Genomic DNA, 8,377 nt, shown 5'->3' on the forward strand with positions numbered 1-8,377 from the left:
CATTTGTATGAATACATAATCAGTTACATTGTCACTCTGAACGATTTGTAGGTATGTCCCACATCTGAATTGCCTGTGTTCCAGAGAGCATATAAGACATAAGCAAGTCTATTATAGCAATAAAAAATATAGAATAATAAACAATAAGTTATTGACAATAGAAATTCTTCTTGGGTTTCATTGTTGTGGTTTGAATGCAAAATTTCCCCAAGGACTCACATGATGAACATTGGAACTATCAACTGGTGATGAAGTTTAAAAGGTTGGGCTTTGGTGTGCTGCCTGAAAGTTATGCTATGGCAATAGTGGCAAAATATTTGTTTTTGTAACCAACCAATATATGAGTTGACATAAGTCCAAGCCTACAAGATAAACCCTGTACCCAACACTGCTTGTGCCAAAAAACATGAGAGTAGTTAACCCAGAAACCTAGGATGAATCTAATACTACTCTTCTAAAAAGATGTAGCAATAAAATTACTTCTAAGGACACTCTGCTGTACTTAGATATCAGTGCTTTGCTCAGCCAACAAAAGAGAAGCTTCCTCCTGCAGCACATGGGAATAATCAGACATCATGGAGAAAATAGGAGACCTTGAAATATTCACCTCTAAATGAAATGTTTCCATCAAATTCCTACATGCTGAGCTCACGGACCACTGTGGAAGAGAAGGCAGAAAGAGTGTAAGGGCTAGAGGAGATGGACATACAAGATCAAAACACATATGAACTCACAGACTGAGGCAGCATGCACAGGACCCTCACAGGTCTACACCAGGTCCTTTGTCTATATTTAATGGCTTTCAATTCAGTTTTTTTATTTGTTTTGGTTGGTTGGTTGATTGTTTGGTGGTTTGGTTGGTTGGTTGGTTGGTTGGTTGGTTGGTTGGTTGGTGGTTTGGTTGATTGATTTTGAGCCAGAGTTTCTCTGTGTAGCCCAGGCTGTCATGGAACTCTCTCTGCATACCAGGCTGGCCTCACACTCATAGATATCCACCTGCTTCTGCCTCTGTAGTGTTGAGATTAAATATGTGCACCACTGCAACCAGCTCAGTTCAGGGTTTATGGGATTTCTAAGTGTGTGAATGAGTGGGTTTCTGATTCTAATTTTGTTTAATCATATTATACTATATGATTATATTCTATTATATTATAATCCCTTAGAAACCTGTTTGTTTCTTAATGAGAGAAAAAAAAAAAGTAAAGTATGTATTCAGATGGGAGGAAATATGGGGAAGAGCTGGGAAGAGTGGATGGAGTGGAACCATAATCAGGATATATTATTAAAACAATCTATTTCAATAAAAAAATGTTGAGCATAATTATAAGGTATAGATTGCTGATGCAAGGATCCTCAGTTTGCTTTGTTATGTGCTTTATGTCCATCATGAGATAAGGATATATCTCCTTTATATATTTCACTTACCATGATGATCTCAGGTCCAGCAATGGGGCCAGCTAACCATAACATGACCACTCTGAAGAGAAAAAATATATTATCTCATTCTTATTAAGTTGTTACTTCAGATATTTTGCCACAGCAGTGCAAAAAAACCACTAACATATTCAGAAAGTGCCATCATCATTCCCATTTACTCAAAAGACCTAATTTAAATAAAAAATCTAATCATGTACAAGTAACCCAGGCCAAACAGGAAGTATTGTAACCCAGAGAATAGTCTAAGGAGAGAGACAGAGAAGAGAGGGATAGAGAAAGAGAGAGAGAGGGAGAGAGAGAGAGAGAGAGAGAGAGAGAGAGAGAGAGAGAGAGAGAGAGAGAGAGAGAGAGAGAGAGAGAGAGAGGAAGAGAGACAGAGAGACAGAGACAGAAACACAGACAGAGAGACATAGAAGGAGACAGAGGGATACAGAGAGAGAGACATTAAAAATATTTAAAGACTGACTAATTGGTTTTTGCTGATTCAGTAAAATTATTCCAAAGAAGTGGTGACCAAATGTTGTTAGGATTTGGGGTCAAGTTATTATTCTCTTGTGGATCCAAAGGGTGTTTTGTCCCTCTAACACTCTTCCCAGTTCTAGTGTTATAGGAATTGTGGGCACAGATTGCAATACCACTTATATCAATAGCCCTCAATGAGAAGAAGGCACCATCCTCATTGTTTTTTTATGGTATTGGGTCAGTGCTGAACAATTATGTTTCCAGTGTCTTGGCCTTTACAATATTGCCAGATGCTTATATGGGTTTTTAATTTGCATGCAGGGTCATGTTTATTTCATGAGTTATTCAGTTGTCTAACTTGAGACAAGCATTTTCTTTTTCCTGAGATTTCTGATTTCTGATGCCTTCTATCCCTTAGATGTTATATTAATCCCTAGAACTTAGTTTAAATAGAAAGTGATGTGCAGATGTTCTGTTGGTTTTGTTCAAATGTTGTATGTTTATTTGTCATGTGTATGTTGTATGTACACATGCTTGTTATTGCTGTCAGAAGCCAGAAGAGGGTGTCGTGTCTCCTAGAGATAGAGTTACAGATTGTTTTGAGCTGCCCAATATGTATGTTGGGAATTGAAATGCAGTCTATAGAAGAAGAAGAAGCAAGTTTTCTTAACTGCTGAGTCTTCTCTTCAGTACAGTATTATGTTTTTAAAATTATGCAAATAGTTAAAAAAATAATGCCCCAGGTCTTTTTTTTCATGTCTAGCACATGCATGCACACACAAGCATGTACACACACACACACACACACACACACACACACACACACACACGATAATCATCATTACACAAATTGGAGATGATTGAGGATATCTTTTTCTTCTACTTGTTCTCATTATTTCATCAGTTGGTCTCTAAAATCAAAATCAAATTCCACTTTGTATCTCCACAGGATTAGATTACAAATCAATTCATATTCTCCTCTAGGATTTTGACCATCCCAGCAAGGATATTTTGTGCTATTTTTGTTTCCCTTTGGTATATATATTTTTTTACTCAATGCTGTATCAGATGGACCTACATCGGCTCTGAGTGCATCTGTTTTGCTTGATCTACCCAAATTTGAGTCGTATAAGCTGATTTCACTTGGTTCTGCTCCATGCCTTTGATCCCAAAGCAGTCATAATGGGCCTCTGTAGCAGCAGCCACCCAGGAAAAATGCGTGCTTCAGCCAGCAAATCTTGTAAAATCCCTGGGAGCATGACAAATAGATCATAGCAGGTGAACAGGATGCAAGACTTGAGGCAAAGCAATTCCAAATAATGTGTAGGTGGAATTTTTGAGATTTTGGCTTACACATCCGTAATTCATTTCCCACAAACAGTCACTTAGAAAACAAAAGTTAATAGCAAAATTCAGTGCTGACTTTTGCGGTAGTTAGAAATCTTCATCTGTGTTTTACAAACACGACTTTCTGTATACAGTGTCAGTGGAAGATATAGTCCTAATTAAATGTTCATCTACTCACCTCAGAACATCAGGGCTAAAAGCGGGTCTTTCCACCTTAAATTATTTAGTTAAAAAAGTCTCTCCCAAGGGTACCTAGTTTCATTTCATTCGAGATATATTCAAGTTAATAATCAAGAATACCCATCACCTTAGAAGGTAACAAAATTAATAAGAAAACACAAGGCTGGGCGTGGTGGTGTATGCCTTTAATCCCAGCACTTGGGAGGCAGAGGCAGGTGGATTTCTGAGTTCGAGGCCAGCCTGGTCTACAGATTGAGTTCCAAGACAGCCAGGGCTATACAGAAAAACCCTGTCTCCAAAAAAAAACCAAAAAACAAAAAAACAAAAAAAAAGATGAAAAAGAAAAGAAAACACAAAGAAGAATAATTGATGCCACATATCTTGTAAGGCACAATGCATAGGACACTATAAACCATACTAATCAAGGCCTTGGGAGATATAAATAATTCAATGTAATACAATATGCAACCAATGCACACATCTGGAAATAGGAATGACTAGGATAATAATTGACAACTGGGACTTTATTAGTTCAAAAAAAGGTTCTGAACTACAAAGAAAATAATGATGAGAAGGAAAGGACAGCCTGCAGACAGAAGGAAAATCTCTGGAATTTATTCACTCAATATGTGATTAGTGTCCTAAGTCTACAAAGAACCTGAAATCATAGACATCAGTGAGGCATTTTCCAGTCAACAACTAGGCAAAGGAACAGAATTTAGTTCTAGAAGAACTATAAATGGCTACCAGACCAATAAACATTTTAACATTTCTCAAACCTGCTGGAAAGTGCAAAGTAAACTACATTGAAATTTATCCTAGTCCAGAATGACTGTCACTAACTAAAAAAAAAAAAAAAAAAAAAAAAAAAAAAAAAAAAAAAGTAGCAAATGCATGTGAGGGTGACAGTAATTGACACCCTAATATTCTATTAGAGGAATAAACAACTCAAGCAGCTAAGTGAATTTGTACAAAGATTCCAAAATAAGTACATCTAATATTTTCATATGATATAGTGATATAGCTCCTAGGTATACATGAGAATTCTCAATCTACATTTCATGAAGACACCCACACCTACCTGTGGTTGCTATGATGCAACAGCCAATGTATTAGTCAGGGTTCCCTAGAGTCACAGAACTTATGGTAGTCTCTATGTAGTAAAGGAATTTATTGATGACTTATAGTCTGTAGTCCAACTCCCAACAATCAACTCCCAACAATGGTAGGCAGCAGCTGTGAATGGAAGTTCAAGAATCCAGCAGTTGCTCAGTCCCACAAGGCAAGCAGGCAGGCAAGCAGGTGAAGCAGAGCAAGCCTTCCTTATTCCAATGTCCTTATATAGGTCTCCAGCAAAAGGTGTGACCCAGATTAAAGGTGTGAGCCACCACCCCTTTAATCTCAGATGATCTTGAACTCACAGATCTTCCTATCTTAATCTTCTGGGATTCATAGTCACTATACCTCAAGATCTCCATGCCAAGATTCAAGTCAGAAACTTGTAGCTCTCAGCCTCCAGATTAGGACCACAGGTGAGCCTTCTAATTCTGGATTGTAGTTCATTTCAGATATAGTCAAGTTGACAAACAGGAATAGCCACTACAGCCAACTTACAACAACATGTCTATCACTGTATGACTGGATAAAGAATATGCTCATATCCATTATATATACAAAATAAATCTTTACTCAGCTATAAAGATGAAGGAAATCATGTCATTGATAAAGAAATGGAGGAAAGTTAATGATAACCTTTCACTTTTTTCTTTTGTCTTTTAAGTTGTGCCCCAGGAATGCCTCTAACTTGCAATCCCCCTACTTCTGTCTTCTCAGAACTAAAATTAAACACCTGGCATCTCTTACTTTTTATATATTTCATTTTTATTTCTATGTTTGTCTATATTGGATCATATTCTTTTCATTTTATAAATTATACATTTACAATTTCAAATAAATTATATGTCAATGTTTAATCATAGTTTTTACTTTTAGACTGATAATATGCATGACTATATTCATAAAAATACAATCCAATGTCTACTGTTTGTCCTTATTACAGAAATTAAGAATATGATAGTTTGACCCTAATCAATCCATTCTGATCTTTAGTCTGCAGGATCTAGTGAGCTTTTCTCTATGTGTCCACCTTCTTCACTCAGTTTCATCATGGTGAAATGACATGGTATGTCAGTCAAAGTGGCTTGGCTGGGAAAAGATATATGGGTGTGTTTTATTGTTGCAAAGAAGTGTGGGGAAAGCTCAGAGAAGAGCTTGAGGGTTCCCCAAATCACTGAAGATTATTAAAGAAAATCCACATGCTGTGAAGATGCCTTAGTCAGTAAAGTGCTTTCTGCACAAGCATGAGCATCTAAGCTTGATCTGAAGGACTCATACAAAAGACTGAGCATGGTGGTGCACACTAGGAATTCTAGAGCTGGGAAGATGCAAAGAGATTTTATCTGGCAAGTCCCAGATAAAATGGAGGAACTGTATCTTAGAAAACAGATGAATGGCTCCTAATACATGATGTCTAAGGTTGACCCCTGCCCTCCAATAACATCTACACACATGTACCAGCATCCACACACTCTCACAATATAGATATGCAAGCCTGCACTTGCACATAAATGTAAAAGGAAAACAATACTTAGCATAGTATCCTTATGACACAGTTTGCTAGAAGTTAGAGAGAGAACATAGACCATGTCCAGAAACTTCACTTCAGAAGGCAGGAGAATTTTGAAAGGTGAAATAGGAGTGGCACTGACAACCAGTTGTCTTGAATCTTTTGTTCTAAGAAAGCTAAATTCATCTTCATCACAAAATCTATGGTCAGAAAGAAGCTTTTCCAAATTGTAGTTAACATGACAGGAATGTCAGGGGATTTGGGTAAGTCTAGAATCTTCTCTTTCTTATCAACTTGTCTTTTGGGCATTGCTTCCATTTTCAAAACTACAAGAGGTCTGAAGTCCTCCAGTTACAAAGCTTGCATCCTGGGTGGAAAGGAAGGGACCAGGTACAGCAAGGAAGCTCTCATGGTTGTATCGGTTCTCTTAAGGGGAATTCACAGAACCTCCCCCAGAACCTCCAACAGGGAATTTCTCTTGACATGCAGCCTATAGAAAAAGATAGAAAGTGGCATATATGTATCTGGGAACACAGTTAGATAAAGGTAAAATAAAAATTGCTTTAGGAAGAAAAGTGAAACAGGATATTTGGTAGCAGATACTGGTTTTGTAATAGACCTAATTTGCCCATATCTTAATAATTTCCCTTTGTGTATGTGAAATTGTCTTATTACCCTCTCTCCACTAATTACACATAGTAATTAGTGTCTTCCAATTGAGAACCTCAATCCCAAATACAGGTAATATGTATCCATCTTCATCAGTCTCGGTGATTCTGGTGGCCACTCCAATTGTTTATTAACAACATCAATGAAGTCCTTTTCTACTTGGGGATATGTAATAAAAAAGTAAAAAAGTTTCAAATGAAAATAAATAACAGCAATAAAATCTGCTTGGAGCTATTAGCATTTGGAAAATAGAAAGAAAAACAAAACAAAACAAGAAAGATTAATCACCAGTGTGTTTGAGTAATTAACAGACCCTGATTGGGAGGAAGCAATTGAAGGACACCATCAGTTAGCTATGAAGCATATTTCATGATTAACTCAGTTGGGAACTCTTGCTTCTGCTTTCTCTTTCCCCCACAGCTCTTGGGTTCTTTCATCTGAATGGCACATAACTCTGTTTTCTACCATAATCCTGACAATGATCACAGGAGAGATACTTCTCCTAGGAAGATATATAGCCCTATATAGACTCAGGAGATTTATTATTATTTATAGACATTCGCAGGCTTGGGACTCTTTTGTATTTGAGAAGAGACTATTATCAGCCTGGCTTGGAAGGCTCTTTAAAAATTAGTATTTATTGAAACTGAACAGGTCACTCAGCAGCTAAGGACATTTGCTACACTTGCAAATGACTACGATCGATTCCCTACACCTATCTCCCACAGCTCAAAACTACCTGTAACTCCAGATCAAAGAAATCTGATGGCCTCTTCTGGCCTCTGCAGGCACCTGCACAAATGTGTGCATGCATACACAGAAACATACTCATATACTAAGAAATAAAAATAAAATAAGTTTTTTAAAATTATTTATTCGTAATTTCAATTCAGTGCATTTACTGCTAATCAGACTCATGTACATACAACCAACAGGGTCTTTGTTTCTTTCTCTCTCTCTCTTTTTTTTTTTGAGACAAGTTCTCCTGTAGTTAAGTTTTGTCTTGAACTCCTCATTCTCTTGTATTAATGAGATGGGGATAACCATTTTATACTGCCAGTGCCTGAGTGTGGCCATGAGTCTACATTAAGAATTCTTTTCTTTTTTTAATTAATGAATTTATTTCACATATGTGGTTATTCTGTGACTGTCTTCAGACACAGCAGAAGTGGGCATCAGATGCCCATTACAGATGGTTGCAAGTCAACATGTGGTTGCTGGGAGTTGAACTCAGGACCTCTGGAAAAACAGTGCTCTTAACCACTGAATCATCTCTCCAGGTCAGTAAGCATTATTTTCAACTTTGATAAGTAACCATTAATGCACTGGGTTTTACACCGTACTGCTGGTACTATATACTCAGGCTACTGAAGCTCTGGATTCTTTCACCTATTTCAGCGTCAGACTAGAATGTTAACATAACCTTAATAATTTCATGGTTTAAAATATAGTTTAATAACCATACAAACAAGTGAACGTATCTCTAGGCCAAAGTGCAAACTGGCCATTCTGAGCTGTTCTGCAGGAGATGGAGCATTATTATTTCTTTAGTGTAACAGTGTACTTTCCCTTCCCAGAAACCTTGGAGTGTAGTCCCTTGAAGCTGCTTCCATCAGAGAACACTGTGGGTACCTACCATGTGGCCTGACTTTTTTT

Source organism: Mastomys coucha, unplaced genomic scaffold (assembly GCF_008632895.1).
Source record: "Mastomys coucha isolate ucsf_1 unplaced genomic scaffold, UCSF_Mcou_1 pScaffold20, whole genome shotgun sequence".
Classification (NCBI taxonomy): Eukaryota; Metazoa; Chordata; class Mammalia; order Rodentia; family Muridae; genus Mastomys; species Mastomys coucha.